This window comes from Heptranchias perlo, chromosome 14 (genome assembly GCF_035084215.1).
Source record: "Heptranchias perlo isolate sHepPer1 chromosome 14, sHepPer1.hap1, whole genome shotgun sequence".
NCBI classification, from domain to species: Eukaryota; Metazoa; Chordata; class Chondrichthyes; order Hexanchiformes; family Hexanchidae; genus Heptranchias; species Heptranchias perlo.
In genome coordinates this window covers 49,077,471-49,098,024 of record NC_090338.1, presented here as the reverse complement: position 1 = coordinate 49,098,024, position 20,554 = coordinate 49,077,471, and the positions used below count along the sequence as shown (strand labels likewise).

At 43.8% G+C, this 20,554-nt stretch overlaps 1 long non-coding RNA gene across 1 annotated transcript in view; it reads right to left on the bottom strand.

The window, feature by feature from the left end:
* Positions 1-20,554, bottom strand: part of LOC137332139 (uncharacterized) — a 49,766-nt gene extending 29,212 nt beyond the window's left edge. The window contains exons 1-2 of the long non-coding RNA XR_010965599.1: positions 20,486-20,554; positions 18,906-19,046 (exon numbers count right to left, since the gene is read on the bottom strand). This is a non-coding gene — a long non-coding RNA (uncharacterized lncRNA). The remainder of the gene's footprint in view (positions 1-18,905; positions 19,047-20,485) is intronic.

Genomic DNA, 20,554 nt, shown 5'->3' with positions numbered 1-20,554 from the left:
GATGGAGGGAAGGTCATTGATAAAGCAGCTGAAGATGGTTGGGCCTAGGACACTGCCCTGAGGAACTCCTACAGCAATGCCCAGGGGCTGAGATGATTGGCCTCCAACAACCACTACCATCTTCCTTTGTGCTAGGTATGACTCCAGCCACTGGAGAGTTTTCCCCCTGATTCCCATTGACTTCAATTTTACTCGGGCTCCTTGGTGCCACACTCGGTCAAATGCTGCCTTGATGTCAAGGGCAGTCACTCTCATCTCATCTCTGGAATTCAGCTCTTTTGTCCACGCTTGAACCAAGGCTGTAATGAGGTCTGGAGCCGAGTGGTCCTGGAGGAACCCAAACTGAGCATCAGTGAGCAGGCCATTGGTGAGTAAGTGACGCTTGATAGCACTGTCGATGACACCTTCAATCACTTTGCTGATGATTGAGAGTAGACTGATGTGGCGGTAATTGGCTGGATTGGATTTGTCCTGCTTTTTGTGGACAGGACATACCTGGGCAATTTTCCACATTGTCGGGTAGATGCCAATGTTGTAGCTGTACTGGAACAGCTTGGCTAGAGGTGCAGCTAGTTTTGGAGCACAAGACTTCAGCACTACAGCCGGGATGTTGTCGGGGCCCATAGCCTTTGCTGTATCCAGTGCTCTCAGCCGTTTCTTGATATCACGTGGAGTGAATCGAATTGGCTGAAGACTGGCTTCTGTGATGGTGGGGATATCGGGAGGAGGCTGAGATGGATCATCCACTCGGCACTTCTGGCTGAAGATGGTTGCAAACGCTTCAGCCTTGTCTTTTGCACTCACGTGCTGGACTCCGCCATCATTGAGGATGGGGCTGTTTGCAGAGCTTCTTTCTCCCGTTAGTTGTTTAATTGTCCACCACCATTCACGAGTGGATGTGGCAGGACTGCAGAGCTTTGATCTGATCCGTTGGTTGTGGAATCGCTTAGTTCTGTCGATAGCATGTTGCTTCCGCTGTTTAGCATGTATGTAGTCCTGAGTTGTAGCTTCTCCAGGTTGGCACCTCATTTTTAGGTACGCCTGGTGCTGCTCCTGGATTATCGAGGCCAACCTCTGGCAATTGTCCTATCAACCCCTGAACAAGGGGGATAATCCGGATTATACTTTTTTAATAAAATATTTACACTCTTCGGGGGTCAGAGCTGCTGTTGATGGCCCACAGCGCCTCATGGATGCCCAGTTTTGACCTGCTAGATCTGTTCTGAATCTATCTCATTTCACACGGTGGTAGTGCCACACGACACGTTGGATGGTGTCCTCAGTGCGAGGACAGGACTTCATCTCCATCTGTCATGGACAGATGCATTTGCGACAGGTAGATAGGTGAGGACGAGGTCAAGTAAGTTTTTCCCTCATCACCTGCCGCACGCCCAGTCTGGCAGTTATGTCCTTCAGAACTCGGCCAGCTGTGGTGTTATCGAGCCATTCTTGGTGATGGACATTGAAGTCCCCCACCCAGAGTACATTCTGTGCCCTTGCTTCCTCCAAGTGGTGCTCAACATATAGGAGAACTGATTCATCAGCTGAGGGAGGGTGGTAGGTGGTAATCAGCAGGAGGTTTCCTTGCCCATGTTTGACCTGATGCCATGAGATTTCATGGGGTCCAGAGTCAATGTTGAGGACTCCCAGGGCCACTCTCTCCTGACTATACATTACTGTACCGCCACCTCTGGTCGGTCTGCACTGCCGGTGGGACAGGACATACCCAGGGATGGTAATGGAAGAATCTGTGGGACAGCTCTCCCAATTTTGGCACAAGTCCCCAAGTGTTAGTGAGGAGGACTTTGCAGGGTTGATTGGGACTTGGTTTGCCTTTGTCGTGTCCGATGCCTCGTGGTCCGTCCAGTTTTATTCTTATTATGACTTTTTTTAGCGAGATTTTACAACTGAGTGGCTTGCTGGGCTATTTCAGAGGGCAATTAAGAATTAACCACATTGCTGTGGGTCTGGAGTCACATATAGGCCAGACTGGGTAAGGATGGCAGGTTTCCTTCCCTAAAGGACATTAGTGAACCAGATGGGTTTTTATGACAATCCAATAGTTTCATGGCCACCATTACTGATACTAGTATTTTCAGTCCAGATTTTATTTAATTAATTGAATTTAAATTCCCCAGCTGCCGTGGCAGGATTTGAACTCATAACTCTGGATTATTAGTCCAGGCTTCTGGATTACTCGTCCAGTAACATAACCACTATGCTACCGTACCCTACACCACAGGATCCCCTTTATCCACGTTGCTTGTTACTTCCTCAAAGAACTCTAATAAATTCGTCAAACACGATTTCCCTTTCACACAGCTGTGTTGACTGCCTGATTGCATTGAGATTTTCTAAGTGCTCTGCTACAACCTCCTTAATAATAGATTCTAGCATTTTCCCAATGACAGATGTTAAGCTAACTGGCCTGTAGTTTCCTGCTTTATGTCTCCCTCCTTTCTTGAATAGAGGAGTTAAATTTGCTGTTTTCCAATCTGATGGGACCCTTCCAGAATCTAGGGAATGTTGGAAAATTAATACCAATGCATCTACTATCTCTGCAGTCACTTCTTTTAAGACCCTAGGATGAAGTCCGTCAGGACCTGGGGACTTGTCAACTTTTAGTTCTAATACTTTTTCAGAACCCTTTCCCTGGTGATTGTAAATGTTTTAAGCTTCGCCCTCCCTTTCACCTCTTGATTCACAATTAATTCTGGCATGTTATTTGTATCCTCTACAGTGAAGACGGACGCAAAATATCTGTTCAATTCATCCGTTGTTTCTTTTTTCTCCATTATTAATTCCCCAGACTCACTCTCTGGAGGACCAACGCTCACTTTACTTACTCTTTTCCTTTTTAAATACCTGTAGAAACTCTTTCTCCCTCATTATTATTCTTTTAGTCATTCTTTGCTGTTTTTTATATTCTGTCCAATCTTCTGACCTGCCACTAATCTGCTTTTTCTTTCAATTTGATACTATCTTTAACTTCCTTAGTTAGCCATGGATGGTTCGTCCTTCCCCTAGAGAACACAAACAACATAACAGCTAAGGAGTTAACAGTGTCTAGTTGTGCAGTTGTAGAATCTTGTCATAATTTACATCTTAATAGGAACCAGACCAGCAGTAAAATTGAAGCCTTCTATCCATAGTCTGTCATCAAATCAACTGGCACAAGCATTTTCCAAATGCACACATAAACTATAGGCATTCTGTCAGCTGAGGCTGCAATGCAGACATTGGTGTCCTTTGTAAAGTACTATTTAGTCTGCTGTGTGTGACTGTATTACTGAAGCTATAACCATCATTGTTAAGGCACATGAAAGGTGTGAACCTTTTCTAACAGATTATGGAATTCCTATGTGTGGACAACATTTCTCTAGTGCCTGAACAAGAAAATACATGGGGCCGGATTTTGCTCTAAAAGTATCGGCAAGCCTAACAGCGCTTACTGTTATTTCCGTGCAAATCGGACAGTAACTTCTGGTGACTGCACACAGGCGGTTAAACACGGATATCCGGAAGTTGCTCTACCAGATACCCTGCTCCTCCAGAAGCTTCGCGGGAAGGAGACCTCGCAGGCTGACTCACCGTTAAAATGACTGCAACATGCAAAGTTCCTCTTCTACCCTGATGGAGATGAAGTAACCGCGCCAAGAAAAGGTACGTCAAGTTTTTTTTCAGTCTAAGCAAACTTTTAACAACGTGGTAAGTCTTAATTTACTGACAAATAACCTTCTTGCACTGAAAATTTACTTTTGCAAGTGTGCAGTCTCATTCCTTCACATTTTAATTGTTCTTGGACATTTAAAAAATACATATTTTATTACTTTCTCTTTCTGTCTCTTTTATCTCTCTCTTAATTCAATATTTCTTACCCTCTCTTTATTTTGCTTTCTGTAACTGGTTTTACATTGAATTCACTAACTTACGCTTCCTGGTTCTGACTCTGCACTGCTTATTAACATGCTTCAATCTGATTGGCTAAGGGGATACACAGCAGCTTGCCCCGTTCACACAGGTCCCAGATGTCCGGGAGAGGGCACCACACTGGATTGAGTGCCGCATGAGAGGAACTTGCAAAAGCCCATGAAAAGTCTATGGGCAAGTGCAAGTCTAACGAATGCCGGGGCACCAATCGTTCGCCGCTCAGAGCAAAATCCGGCCCATAAATGTTTAAACTTTTCTTTGTGAAGACTGAAGAATTTGAAATTGTACTATCTACCCTCTTAGACCTTTTAAAAGAAATATTCTGAATTCTAATAAAATGAATTCCTTTGAGACCTTTTTTAACATATTCTTTTGAATATTCAAAAGAAACACTGTACAGAAAAAAATAGAACCATAACCATAGAAGTTTATAGCAGAGAAGGTGACCATTTGTCTCATTGTGTCTGGATGGTTCTTTGCTAGAGAAGTGGTACACAAAATGTAACTTCATGTCACAGAACATGTTGAAAGATCAATAATAATATTTAAATCTATTGTCACTTCTAACTGACCAATCCAGAATGGCATCTTATGGTATCAGTTAATCATCTACTCTCAGCACTTGAGATGTGTTTGGAATTTGTGGTAGTGTGCAGCCTATTATTACCGCAGCAGGACATTCCATTACAAAGCAACCAGACAACAGAGAGTGATAAAAGAAAATGTAAGAATGCTCAGGGAGGTGCTGGAGAGAGAAGAAAATACACTTGGGTGGAGTGTTAGCCAGGGAGAGCATTACAAGAGAACCCCAGGAGGGGTAGAAGGGATTGAGAAAACTGATAATTTAGAAAATCGTATTTGACTCTTGCATGCACAATGTCTAGTTTGCTGATACCCTACAATTCTAATGCACGTGAAGCAGGTTCAAGTCTGTACTATAGAAAGCACTCCTCCTGCCTACTATAAAGTTCTACCAGCTCTCGATATATCAACTCTTGTTAAAAGTGGTTAACACTATTTAATTATGTGAACTAGTTATAGCTGATATATCACAAAGTGGGGGCAATTTTGACTTTGTGCGATAGTGTAAAATGGATGATAGTGAATCAGCAGTCCATTTTACACCTCTCCCGATTCTTATTTCCATTGATTTCCATTGAGATGTAAAACAAGCTGCCAATTCACTAGCAACCATTTTACACTATCGCACAAAGTCAAAATTACCCCTCGTGAATATATATACAGTCCTAACTTAATCAGCTTGTTGGGGACCATTCTAATTTTTTTTCGACAGAAGCAGCTTGTCGACATAAGAACATAATATAAGTAGGAGCAGGAGGAGGCCATACGCCCCTCGAGCCTGCTCCGCCATTCAATAAGATGATGGCTGATCTTCTACCTTAACTCCACTTTCCCGCCCTATCCCCATATCCCTTGATTCCCTTAGTGTCCAAAAATCTATCGATCTCAGTCTTGAATGTATTCAATGACTGAGCATCCACAGCCCTCTGGGGTAGAGAATTCTAAAGATTCACAACCCTCTGAGTGAAGAAATTTTCCCTCATCTCAGTCCTAAATGGCCGACCCCTTATCTTGAGACCATGACCCCTAGTTCTAGACTCTCCAGCCAGGGGAAACAGTCTCTCAGCATCTACCCTGTCAAGCCCCCTAAGAATTTTATACATTTCAATGAGATCACCTCTCATTCATAAGCGAGACAAGTCGGCAGATTTCCGTTTCCTTCCCACCTCGCCTCTCCTTTTCAGTGTTATTTCAGTTTTCTTCCCTGAACTTCTGGCGCTTACTACACTGGATTCATAATTGACATCTCACTTTCACACTCTCTATCTCGGAATCTGCTCGACCGATTTGGCAGCTCTTTACTGCTTCAAACCAATATCAAAATCAAATTTACAAGAAATCTTTTCATTTGTTCGAAACTTGAAACTACTACTCGCTAACTGAGAAATAATAATGCTACTAAGGGGGAGGGGGTGATCTCGACAATCCTCAAATGTAGCAAGAGCCCTGTAGAATATTGGGAGCTCTGGGCAGATGGCATCATCTGCCTCTTTTCAAAGGATGATCAAAGGTGAAGAGATTACGATCCCAAAAGACAAAGCAACAATAACATCCTCGCAATGATGCTCTTTGTGTTGTTCCTATTCCCTGTATCAGCAGATTTACTCTCACTGCAACGTGAAGATAAGGGCCTGTCCACATAAGTGGTGATAAAAGGCCTTTAACACTGTTAGGGACTTTAAAAAAATCTGTCAAATTAAGTGTGCCAGAATTTATGTCGATGTCGACATAAATGGTAAACTTTCGTATTATTGTGTAGAGAAGGTATTGGGATGTCACTTTTTTGGTCAAAATAAGCGGGATGTCGACATAAATGGGTACTAGATAAGTGGGCAGGACTGTACTGCATTTTACCTTCAGTATAATTTTAGCGGGACAGCAGTAAACATTATTAGGCAACAAAGATTTTAAAAGGACTTAAAAAGTTAATTCAGAAATTATGAAGGTCAGATAAGTATAGAGTCCTCTCAGGAGGTAACAGTTTCATCACTTCCTGTCGTAGTTGTACCTCAAAATAATCTATCAGCACTGCAGTGGTTCATTCAATTAATATTGTGCTTTAATTTGTCACTGCCATTGTAGAAAGGACTGATGAAAACAAGCATTAGTTTTAATTCCTTGTTTATTGTAAGAGTAAACCTGTCAAAGCTAAGCCCAGCAATTAACCACACAGATATCACTTTCCTTCTAACATTTGTTGCATTACTGGAATAACTACGATGTGGAGATGCCGGTGATGGACTGGGGTTGACAATTGTAAACAATTTTACAACACCAAGTTATAGTCCAGCACTTTTATTTTAAATTCACAAGCTTTCAGAGGCTTCCTCCTTCGTCAGGTGAACGATGTGAAAATGAAATCCTCGAAATGAAATCGCATTTATAATTCACAGAACAATGCTTGGTGATTACAGACAGTTTTTTCAACTGCCCGTTGCCAAGGCAATCAGTGTGCAGACAGACAGGTGTTACCTGCCAGGTCTCAGAATATACAAATCACCAAAAAAAACAACAAACAAAAAAAAACAGAGAAAAGACAGCAACTGACCCGTTATATTAAAAACAGATAACATTTGTTCGCTGGTGGGGTAACGTGTAGCGTGACATGAACCCAAGATCCCGGTTGAGGCCGTCCTCATGGGTGCGAAACTTGGCTATCAATTTCTGCTCGACGATTTTGCGCTGTCGTGTGTCTCGAAGGCCGCCTTGGAGTACGCTTACCCGAAGGTCGGTGGATGAATGTCCATGACTGCTGAAGTGTTCCCCGACTGGGAGGGAACCCTCCTGTTTGGCGATTGTTGCGCGGTGTCCGTTCATCCGTTGTCGCAGCGTCTGCATGGTCTCGCCAATGTACCATGCTCTGGGGCATCCTTTCCTGCAACGTATGAGGTAGACAACGTTGGCCGAGTCACAGGAGTATGAACCATGCACCTGGTGGGTGGTGTCCTCTCGTGTGATGGTGGTATCTGTGTCGATGATCTGGCATGTCTTGCAGAGGTTACTGTGGCAGGGTTGTGTGGTGTCGTGGACGCTGTTCTCTTGAAAGCTGGGAAATTTGCTGCGAACGATGGTCTGTTTGAGGTTGGGTGGCTGTTTAAAGGCGAGTAGTGGAGGTGTGGGGATGGCCATAGCAAGGTGTTTGTCCTCATTGATGACATGTTGAAGGCTGCGGAGAACATGGCGTAGTTTCTCCGCTCCGGGAGTATGAACCATGCACCTGGTGGACATTCATCCACCGTACTTCCCCGGAGCGGAGAAACTACGCCATGTTCTCCGCAGCCTTCAACATGTCATCAATGAGGACAAACACCTCGCTATGGCCATCCCCACACCTCCACTACTCGCCTTTAAACAGCCACCCAACCTCAAACAGACCATCGTTCGCAGCAAATTACCTAGCTTTCAAGAGAACAGCGTCCACGACACCACACAACCCTGCCACGGTAACCTCTGCAAGACATGCCAGATCATCGACACAGATACCACCATCACACGAGAGGACACCACCCACCAGGTGCATGGTTCATACTCCTGTGACTCGGCCAACGTTGTCTACCTCATACGTTGCAGGAAAGGATGCCCCAGAGCATGGTACATTGGCGAGACCATGCAGACGCTGCGACAACGGATGAACGGACACCGCGCAACAATCGCCAAACAGGAGGGTTCCCTCCCAGTCGGGGAACACTTCAGCAGTCATGGACATTCATCCACCGACCTTCGGGTAAGCGTACTCCAAGGCGGCCTTCGAGACACACGACAGCGCAAAATCGTCGAGCAGAAATTGATAGCCAAGTTTCGCACCCATGAGGACGGCCTCAACCGGGATCTTGGGTTCATGTCACGCTACACGTTACCCCACCAGCGAACAAATGTTATCTGTTTTTAATATAACGGGTCAGTTGCTGTCTTTTCTCTGTTTTTTTTTGTTTGTTGTTTTTTTTGGTGATTTGTATATTCTGAGACCTGGCAGGTAACACCTGTCTGTCTGCACACTGATTGCCTTGGCAACGGGCAGTTGAAAAAACTGTCTGTACTCACCAAGCATTGTTCTGTGAATTATAAATGCGATTTCATTTCGAGGATTTCATTTTCACATCGTTCACCTGACGAAGGAGGAAGCCTCTGAAAGCTTGTGAATTTAAAATAAAATTGCTGGACTATAACTTGGTGTTGTAAAATTGTTTACAATGGAATAACTACATGTAACTTCCAGCCACTGAGTCGTCCCCGCCGCCCCCACCCGCCCCTAATTATGAATGGGCTACTGGCACATGAAAAGCTTGCCCAGAGACTTTTGGTCTTTAGTGCACTTGCTGGGGAATGTATGATCTGATGAGGTAGCAGCTGTTAAAACATTGCAGCTCACTATAAAAAGGGAAGTTGTGCTGGTGGCAGGAAACTTGACTAATTATTCACAATGGCACAATGGAGACATGTGGGCAGCATTGTTCCCTTTGATGCTGAAGTCAGGTCAGGAGGTCCTGTGACAGAAGGTGCATCAAAGGAGGATGTTCTTATTTGGGGTTGAAGAAGGGGGATGGACTCCCATTGCAGAATCGGTCACATGTCTAACTTTCTGGCCTTCGTCATATGCCAGCAAGGCCTTGTATCAGGCCTTGAAAGGTTTGTGGCATATCCAAGAAGGAGTGAAGGAGCAGTGCTGAAAAATGAAAAACTGACCGATAGAAACTTTCCTAATTCCCATTTTGTGTGGAACATTGTGTACTAGGTTTCTTTTTTGTAATATGTGTATATTATAGAAACAAAACTGGGATCATCCTTTCAAGTTGTTTCATGCCACTTTCCAATATGTAACTAATGAAAATTACTGATTCCATGAAATAACATTGTAATATTCTCAGTAAACACTCAGGCTTAGCATAGTACTTTAACTCTTTATTCCACAATACTTTTCCAGAAACTGAGTATTTTTGTAACATGTCTGCTACTTCACAATAACAAAATATTTTCAATTTGCATGTACGCCATTAAAGAAGAGATCCTGTTGAATAAGAAAATATACTTTAATAATTGCAGTCTTTCAATCTTACTATTCATTTACTCTGCAGCTATAGTGTCCATGCAAAATAGTTCCGCTTTGCACCAATGCTACAATTATAGGGTAAATACAGCCTGAACCCAAAGTCAGGGCATGACTGATGCTTAAGCAGAGTACAGTAAGACTGCTTGGAGGAAAGAGTGTCACTGTAAAATCAGGCCAGGCCTTAACACCAGATTTATGTGACACAAGTTTAACATCTGTGGGAAATCAAAGCCACTTCACACCAGTTGCTAAACTTGTAGTGTAAATGAACCCTAGATCTCTATTTTTGTAGATTTGCATTTACATATTTCGCAAAGATACATAAATCTTTAATGGTGAGAGTGTAGGTAGAAAAGCCATAAAGATAAATAGGATTCTGGGTTTTATATTTCGGGGTAATAAATATTGCCTGGAAGTGATACTGAATTTGGAGAAGGGGTTGTTTTGCTCACAATTGATTTATTGTGTGCAGGTCTGAGCATCCCATTATAGGAAGGATATTAGACCCATAGAAAGGTTACAATGAAAATTCACTAGAATAATATCAGGAATGAAATGTTACAGCTGTGAAAAAATTCTTGAAAATTAAATCTTTTTTCCACTTAACCAATGAAGGTTAAGGAGAGATCTAATAAAGGCTTTCAAAATTATTAGAAATTTTGAAAGGATAAATAGCAAAATAAACAATAATTGTATTATTGGTAACAATAAACTCACTAAAAGAATGAAAGTGGAAGTTAGACGAATATTTTTCACACAAGACATATGGAATATTTACCACAAGTGGCTTTTGAAGCACAGATTATAACATTATTTAAAAGGGAATTTGATTTAGTATTTGAAAAGAAAGAATAAAGAAGGAAAGGCAGGGAAATTGGACTGGAAGGCACTAGCACTGACACCAGTCTGATGGCCTCTTTCTGTGCTGTAATTTCTATGATTCGTTGCCAGGGAATGTTCACAGTTATATCCGAGGCAGCACAAAATTTTGCAATGTAGTTTCTGGATTGTTAGCTTATTTTCAACATTTTTATTTAGGACATAACTTTTTGTGCATCATTGTTGAAGTAATGGTCTCAATGGGCGCAATTTTGAAGGGGCGGCGAGATGGCAGCGGTGGGGGTGGGGGGGGGGTCAATGGGCACGCGGGTATCCCGAGTACGAAAATCCTGCCGTTTTCCACGCGGTTGCAAGTTAATTGGTGGCCCTTTACGTGGCTTCCAGGTTAGCCATCCGAAAGCTGCGCAGTGGGCGGACTGCACACCCGCATCACAGGCTGCCAGCTAGAGTGACTCTATTTAAAGGGCCATTGCTCCAATGGCTTTTGCTGCAGCAAACACCAAGAACATACAATATGGAGCAGCACAGGGGCAAGGCTGCTCCAAGATTCAATGATCCCTCTCTGCAGAAGCTACTGGCTGGGGTGAGGAGGAGGAGGGAAGTGTTTTACCCCGGGGACTAAAGTAAGTGCCCTGCCTCTGCCACCAAGAAGGCCTGGCTCGAGGTGGCAGAGGAGGCCACCAGCAACAGCAACATCTCCCGCACCTGGGTCCAGTGCTGGAAGCGTTTCAATGACCTGACTAGGTCAGCAAAAGTGAGTACACTTACTGATTTTCCTGCATTCCGTGTTCCACATCACCGCCCCCTCCCCCAACTCATTCTGCACTGCTAAGACTACTCCATCACATCACTGCTCACACCCACTTAAGGCTCATCCTCAACTTACCTGCACTTCCTCAGCACTTCCTCACCTCCCCATTTGTGACCCCACTACTACCACTCACCCCAATCCTGATCCAATGTGATGTCTCTGTCTCATACTCACCCTCTGATGCATCTCCTTCACGGTCAGCCTCACCCAAAGCAATGCATTCATTGGCTGACCACTTCACCCTCACTCACTCACACGTATGCACTTTCTCCCCTTCTAGGAGAAGAGAACGCAAAATGCATGCAAAAGGGCGAGGACTGGAGGGGGGCCACAACAAGTAGTGGTCCTCACAGAGGAGGAGCAGGAGGTCCTGCAGATCAGCCGCACCCTCGAGTGCCTGTCCGTCGGGGAAGCCGAGACTGGCACCCCACAAACGTCTGGTGACACAACTTTAACATTCATCACACACAATAGGAATTGATCTTGAGAGTGATTGGCATGTTGAACACCTCAGTATGCTCATCACAACATGACACATCTATGATACTGCTTAATATTGCCTTCTGTTCTTTTACAGGCCCTTCAACGACTGCAGTGACGGCAGAGGGTGATTCCTCACAGGAGCTCCAGGCCTCTGAGGGTGAACCGTCACATCTTAGCGAGCCATCCACCAGCGCAGATACTCACACCTCGGTGGGTCCTATTCATCAGTTAGTTGGATTGGCAGGTGGAGATTCACCACAAAAGTGAGCACAAGCTGACACTGGTGGCAGGGGCAGCTGTGGAGAGTCTGCATCGGTTGGCGCAGTCCTCTCCGGGCTCTGCTCAGCTGGACGCATATATTGAATCCCGGGGGCCATTCTTTAAAAGGAGAATGATCGAGGGAAAGCAGCACATTTGCAAGGTACTGGAAGAGGTGCCATATGCACTCTCCACAATAGCGCAGAGGACAGAGGAGTCCCAACTCCTGCATGAGTGGAATGGTGGCACAGCTATGTGAGGGAATCTCTGAGATAGTGTCGCAGGGCCGTGAGAAACTGTCTGAGATAGTGTCGCACGTAACTGCTGAAATGTCTGAGACAATGTCGCAGGTAAGTGCAGGAATGTCTGTGATGGGGAGAGGGCTAGCCTCTGTTCAGCTTCAAGCAAGGCTCACAAATGAGTCTACTCAGGCCCTGACAACGGCCATTCGGACTGAGGGTGAACAACATTCTGCCGCCTTAAACAGGCCGACGGATACTTTAGAAGTGGCCTGAAAGGCAAGACACATGTCCACCACACTGTTGTCCAGCAGGGTGGTAGGAGTGATGTGGGCCTGGCCTAGGAGAGGGATGATGGCGAAATGGGTCATGGAAGTGGGGATGCCACTCAAAGCGCTCCCACATCTCACCCGTTGCTTCCCTCTCAACCAGTACCCGCAACGCTGTCTCCTCTCCACGTGGTTGAGTCTGCCCCTGCACAGGTGCAGGTGGAGCAGTCTTTGGAGAGACCCTCATGGGCTCCAAATCCCAGAGGGCGTAGGCCGAAAGCATCTTAGCAGTCAGGCCATGGACATGAGCAACCTGCCACTACTTCTGCTGCAGCCACAGGGAATGCACCACGTAGAAGTAGTAGGAAGAGAAATGCTAAGGTTTAGTGATCACGAAGGGTATGCACAAGGGTGTCTGAAAGACTGTCATGTTTTTCATTTATATTTGTTTTTTGTTGTATTCACATTAAATGTTATCATTCTCACCACTTCTGCCACGTCGTGCCCATTCTTGACTGGCTTTTGTGATAGGGCCCTTTCATGAGCTTCACCATGAACGGCGACACTTGATGCCACCCATTGGGTCACTTTACAGTGGGTGTATGTGTAGTTGCAGGACTGTTTTGTGCAGGGAGTGGGGGGGTGCTGATGTTGGCGCTGCTCTTTCCAGGTGGTCTGAGGACTGGATTCTTCACACTTTCTGATGTTAGGAGAACCGTTCACATATGAGTGACTCCCTGGCTTTACGAGCAGCCAGGTGAGCCATTGCTTTGGCCATGGGTTTGTCCTTCTCCTCCTCCTCCTCCGCCTCCTCCTCTGCCTGCTCCTCCTCAATGTGGCTAGCAGATGTGGATGAGGCCTCCTCAAGCAGCACCCCTTTTCGATGTGCCATGTAGTGCAGGACATAACACACGACTATAATGCGTCCCATTCCGTCTGGTGCATTTTGAAGCGCTCCTCCAGAACGATCAAGGCACCTAAATCGCATCTTGAGCAGCCCTATAGCATGTTGAATTGTAGACCTGGTGGCGATGTGGCTGTCATTGTATCGATGCTGTTGCTCGGTGATGGGGTTCCTCAGAGGTGTCATGAGCCACGTGTGCAGGGGGTATCCCTTGTCCCCGAGGAACCAACCCTTAAGGGTGTTCAGTGCATGTAAGAGCCCTGGGATGTTGGATTCCCTCAGAATGGAGGAATCATGGCAGCTGCCAGGGAATCTGGCGCACACGTGAAGGAATCTTTTGCGGTGGTCACAAACGAGCTGAGTGTTGATGAAGTGATACCCCTTTCTGTTGATGAACAGACCTGGCTCGTGTGGAGGTGCTCGCATTGCTATTGCACCCTGTACCCGTGGAAAGCCAGCCACAGAGTGGAATCCCACTGCCCTGTCCGTCTGGCTGACGTACTGCGAAGCTCTGCGAAACAAGTTGTCGGTGACCTGCCTTATGCACTTGTGTGCAGACGACAGAGAGACCCCGGCGATGTCACCGATGGCATCCTGGAATGATCCAGAGGCAAAGAAGTTGAGGGCAGTGGTGTCTTTAACAGTGACGGTTAATGAGGTGCCACCAGGCCCAGCCGGGAGCAACTCAGCATGAAGGAGGCTGCAGATGTCTTTGACCATTTGGCGACTAACTCTCAGCCTCCATATGCACTGCTCCTCATAGAGTTCCTGGAAGCTGAGCCGCGGTCTGTGAACCCTCTGATGAGGGTAGTGCCTCCTGCCACATCGGTCCCTCTGTTGTTCCCCTCTCTGCTCTTGTGCAGGTCCCTGTGGCGCAGTACTATGTTGTGGAGCTCCAAGTGGCGGAAGTGCCTGGCGAGGATGGTGATGTTGCTCGTCCTCGGATGTAGTGATGAATGCAGCCATGGCGCCCCCCCATCCTGATGATGTCAGTTTGAGGGGATCCAAAATTTGGTAAATATGCGTAAACAGAAGAATTCTGAGTGTCAACCAAGAATTTTCAGTCTAAACACAAAGATCTCCCAGCCAAAAGTTTGTTCAATTGTACACCTGAGTTCCCTGCTGCAATAACTCATCTTTTATCCCCATCTGTCAAACAGGCATTTAAATATCCAACTGGCTGCTGCCTGAAACACGTCTCCTTGAACATGGAGTGTTTCCCACAGCACGGGAAACACACTGAGGTTGAATTAAAATCACACCCCTGCCTCAATCTCCAAAAAATTAATGACTTAAGCAAGATCAACGATGTTAATAAGTGGTTTAACTATCGTCCCGCCAACTTTAATTGCCTCCGGGACTTCTAGATTCGTGAAGCGCGCGTACATAGGTGCGTCTGTGGCAACCCCGGAAGTCAGCGGGCTGGATCCTGCTTCCGAACCTGCTCGGGCTTTCCGCCATTTCGCAGCCCCCAATGCACCCGCAATTCCATTTTAAAATTGAGCCCATTATGTAACCAGTCACATCACTGCATTCTCCTATATTTAATAATCAGAAGACACATTCCAAGTAAACTGTGTCTCATCAAAATGATTTACTTTGCAAGCCAGATTGTAAGTAAACGATCATTTGAATGCCCTAGTTAAGTCTGCAGTCAGTTTGGTTTTCTGATAGTAAGAGAAAAACAATCTTTGTTAGCAATGTTATTAGATAGCATTAGACTGGCCGACTCTAGAGAACAATAGGATTTACATTTATCGGTTAATTCTTTACAATTTGACTCTCGAACCAGAGCACATGGAGCCAGTTCTGATTATTGTCTAGTCAGTAGCACTTAGCTTGGCAATTCGTTCAGAAGCACATATGTTTACAACTTAATTTATCTTTTCTCTAAAGAGTAAAACATTCTGAAATAAATAGGCAGAATGCTCCAACCTACAAATAGAGAATTATCAAATTTTGTCTAAGTTGCTTAATTTAAAAGTCTTGCAGCATGCTATAGAAAAGTATCCTAATGTACTGCAAATTGATATCTTTTATGATTTCAATGAAACCGTGATGGCACTTGAAACCAGCAGGTTGAATCTCTTGTTGTGTTAAAAACTTAATCATTAGCTGATTGTTATGCAGCTACCTGTCAGCACCTAGATTGCTTTATTTGAAGAAGATGCTGCAGTGACAACAGGTTTAATTAAACTTTCTGAATAGTTCAGTACAAACTGTCTGTTTAGAACCTGAATTCAATTTTTTTTTCCCTGCTGAATCATTTCAGGTTAAGAGTAGATAGTAAACAGGTGCATTATAACAATAACTAGTTTTGGATCAGGTGAACAAACTAGTCACTGTTTATGAGGCAGCAAAGATGTTAAATTCTTGATGCAGTCATCTCCGTCTAATCCCTGTTGTTATGTCGACTAAGGCTGCATTTTCATTATAATTATAATGTTGGTGTGAAGCAGATTCACTTTTCAGGGACACTAAGAAGCTGTAGTGTAAATCTGGAATCAGGGCCCAATCTGATTTACAGTACAATTTTAACATGCAAAGATGCAGTGTAAATGAGACCTTAAATGAATTTTTATTATATTATAGATTATATACAAAAATAAACAATAGCCCGGAATTTGCTCATAAAATAACGGTAAGGCTAACAGCATTATTTCTGTGCATCTGGTACATCAGATGTACCAGATGCACACATGCACAGTCAAACCCGGAAATCGGGAAGTTGCTCTACGAGATGCCCTGCTCCTCCGAAAGCCGTGCGGGAAGGACAGCTGACCAGCTGGATTCTCGTTAGAATGAATGGACTAGCGTGAAGTTGCTCTCCTGCCCAGCTGGAAACAAGCTAACCCACGCAGACAAAAGTACGCTCAGTTTTTTAGGTTTAAACTAACTTTTAACGGCGTGATAAGTCTTAATGCCTGCCAAACAACCTCTCTGGTACTGAAAATTAACTTTTAAAAATGTGGAGTCTCATTCCTTGTGATTTTAATTGTTGATGGACATTTTAAAAAATATATACTTTTAACTTTTTCTTTCTGTCTTTTTTTATCTCTGGCTTTTAATTAAATATTTCTTACCTTTTTTTGGCTTTCTCTAGCTGATTTTACATTGAATTTACTGTTGTAACTTTCACTTCCTAGTTCTCACTCTGCGTGGCTTGTCAAGGATGCTTCAATCTGACAGTTTCTTGCCTCATTCATATAGCTGACAGATGCCCTATGGAGGACGCTGCACTTTTATCAGTTCCCCGTTGCAGCAAATTGGCACCCAGAAGCCCGTGGACAGTTTGTGGCTAAGTTTAAATCTAACGAGCGGCGGGTGCCGTTCGCTGTTCAGCGCAAATTCCATCGTCAGAGTGAAAAGAAGGAAAATCCTATACGTGAGCTCCGCATTAGGAAGCTATGTCTTAATATCTATGTAGGTGGAAGTGGTGACAGACTCACCAGAGCTGCTAAAGTGCTGATCAACTCACTGGCTAAACTCCAGTGTTTTCTATAGCTCGCTATACTGTAGGATCTTCGGTATTAGAAGACATGAGAAGTATATTCACTTCATATGACAGGAAGTATATTAACTAGGAGTGAACAGAACTCAAAACTTAAAATTATGAAATTGAACCTTATCAATTTGGTCCTTAATTCTTTCCCAATCTGAATCACTTTTGGTTCTCATTGGGCTGCTTTCTAAAAATGACGGTGCACATGCAGTCCAGCATTTTTTCTATCCTGCTGTGAGCATTGAAGGAGGTGGTAGACAAACGGCTGAGTACAAAAAAAGGGAAACTGCTGTGCTTAATAAAAACACAGGGAGTGGATTTCCACGCGGATTCTCCTGCTCACTCACTGTCATTTCAGCGGAAGAGCCGCAGGAACCCTGGAAAAACTATGTAAATGGCATTTGCTATCTTTTTCCAGGATTTCTGCTGTTCCTCTGCTGAAGTTACGGCAGATGAGTGGGAGAAACTTGGTGGTAAGTCACCTCCGTAGTTTTTTTGTTAGGTACACTGAATGCTGAAAAGGTAGCAGCGATCTTCAGACCACCCTTGTGTTTAAATTCAGTTTTCTGCTGGTACATTTGAGCATATCTTAGTCATTTTAGTAACAGGCATCACTGCCCATTCTCCATGTGTGAGTCTAGATTTTATCACTTATACTATCACTTGTTTTCTATTTCAATAGATTTGCTATTTCTCATTGTTCAAACGGACATTATCACCTTGTATATGATGTTGGAAAATAATTTACCAATGTATAAAAATGAGAAATTTACAATAACACGACCAGTAATGCAAAGATGCATTCACATCATTGATTGTGATTGCCAATATTTTTACTTAATTTCAAAAAAATAACCTTAAGAGTGAGAAAAAAAAACATATTGTGATATTTGCACAGCAACTGTTATAAAATCGGGCGCACCTCAAATGTTCCTCCACAGCCAACACAGCATTGTTAGAATAGAAATCAAGCCTGCCCCTCCCCCCATTTCACTCCATTGCCAGTACCCCTTTTGTTACTTCTAGAACATGTGACTATCCTCAGGTATAGATTTTTTTTTGATCACCACTGCAGGAGTTAACAGATTAGTGAAAATGAAATTAACATTGATTTCCTGTGGATCTGAAGTGACATACTGTTGTTTCATCTTCTTAGAATATCTTCTGATCCAAGTGTACAAAGCAAACAAGTGCTAACACTGACACCTTTCTCACTTACAGCCTATCTCAAATGTTAACAATACAAGCAGTGCATAGGATTAGAAATTGCTTTATTGCTGATACTGTTATTTTCCAACAGGTTATTCCTTGCTTTTAAATCTGCTACTCTCCCTCTCCTTCTCTTAATGATGTGGAGATGCCGGTGATGGACTGGGGTTGACAATTGTAAACAATTTTACAACACCAAGTTATAGTCCAACGATTTTATTTGAAATCTACAAGCTTTCGGAGGCTTCCTCCTTCCTCAGGTAAATGTCAGGAACTCCTCGAAGCCTAATGCGTAGGCTTCGAGGAGTTCCTGACATTTACCTGAGGAAGGAGGAAGCCTCCGAAAGCTTGTAGATTTCAAATAAAATCGTTGGACTATAACTTGGTGTTGTAAAATTGTTTACAATTCTCCTTCTCTTAGATTTAAAACAGTGTGATTGTTTTTTGTAATTTTGAAATCTCTGTGCTTTCTGTTGCACAACTCAACTAAGTACAAGACAAACAGAATCAGAGTAAATATCATGAGCCTCGTGGAACTGTATTCACTTGAAATGTAAAAAGAATAATAAATATGAGGTGACTTTACTGAATATTCTGCTTAAAAATTGTTAAACCATGGACCACAAACCAAAGATACATTCACAAAATTCTAAATGACAGTATAAAACTAAATGAGTGGAGTGGAAGGGGAGGCAGACCTGGATTCTGGCAAAGCCCAGAGCAGACTGCTCTGAAAACTCCAATATCATAATGCCGTGCTGGATGAATGAAGTCCTCCTCAAAGATAGTTGTAAAGAAGATGGACAGGAGGTAAATGCTTTGTACACTCACCTTGAGTCCTCACCTATTTAAGCAGATTGTAAACTTCCTGCTCTCCATTCTGTCTGCAACCCAGAGTGTGGCACAGGAGCAGTGCATTAAACAATGATGCTTAAGGCCAAAGTCTATAGGCTTCCCTTTCACAATGCTAGTCTGTGCCATTCACAAAAAAGAGAGAAGAATGGTAAGAAACACACTTATAAATAATATGCAAAACCAATAATGACCAACCCCTTTTCGAAAACATTTTGGAGCAAGTATTTTTCATTGTTTCTGATTAAAAGTTTTAAGACTGATACTTATCAGAGTGCTGAAAATGATTGTGAGGGATCTGTATATTTGCCTTTAACTGCGCTGTGCTTTTAAAATTTGTAATGTTGCTGATAGGTTTTTTGAAAGTACTCAGTTCTAGTATAATAGATCCAATTTTAAATCAGACATGAGTAAGGGGACTGGAGCGAGCAGCAGGCTTGCATTATGGCTTTGCATGAGGCCTAGAGAGATTTTAACTATTGGGTCTCATTTAAATGTTGGCTCTGAAGCCCCTACCCCAACTCGGCAGAAATGGCTACATGACCAGCAGGCGAGAGCAGAATTCCGGACAGTAGGAGGCCGCCACCTGGTACCTGTGGGGAACGGTCCCCGACATAAGGTAAGTGTTGAGGAAAAGGTCCGGAGTTGGTGGGGGGGCGGGGGGGAGAAACCTGAAACCGGGGAGACTCAAGGTTTCCTTGTGGGGCCCAGAGGAGCACTCCCTGCCCACAAGAAAACCGAGAAAAAATAAATTTTACATATTTTTCTGGGCCTCTTCTGGCTTCCCTTCAGCTTGCCGTCAATTTTCACTAGTGGCTCTGGCACTCAATGCAACTCACACGAACCTGAGTTAAAATGGCATTAGGGTCTTAACTGCATCATAGAACCCTGAATTTTTCATATTTATGAGGCCCTCTCCTGCCTCTAACGCCTCCTGAAACCCAGGAGTTAAAATGGTGGCAGGTGAGAGCGTGGTCTGAACGCGGAGGTCAGGACGCTGCCACAATTTTGACACCCGTACCCGTCATGTGCTCATCTGGCGTAGGAGTTAAAATCAGGGCTAATGTGTTTTATGCTCTGAAATGAAACTTTCTGACTGGAACCTAATTGCATGATGATTTCTAATGTTATCTAATTGGTCTCTATTTTGTGCTGCTAGTTCTTAGAATAATGATTCACAGGAACGGGAACAAGAGACTGTTGTGCAGTTGTGGAACACGTAGTGGAAAAATCCAATTATGCATTATTTTAGTGCACCAATTAAGGCTTTTGCATCAACTTCCTGCTTCCACTATTTTAACAAAGTCGTTAGCCTGGTAAATGACTTTGCTAAAATATCACACATAGGAATTTGACATGAATTTGTTAATTAGTTCATGAAAAATAGCACCCCAAGATGTATTTAGTATCTCTGAAAAGGGTTGGCTTTTCTTGTGCAAAACAGAGTTTAATAATAAACATTAAACCCAAAAGAGTCAATGGGCTCGATTTTGAAACAGCGGCGGGATGGTGCGGGGGGGTCAATGGACGCGCGGGTAACCCGACTAATAAAATCTTACCGTTTCCCACGTGATTGCAAGTTAATTGGTGGCCCTTAAAGAGGCTTCCGGATTTGCTGTCGGAAAGCT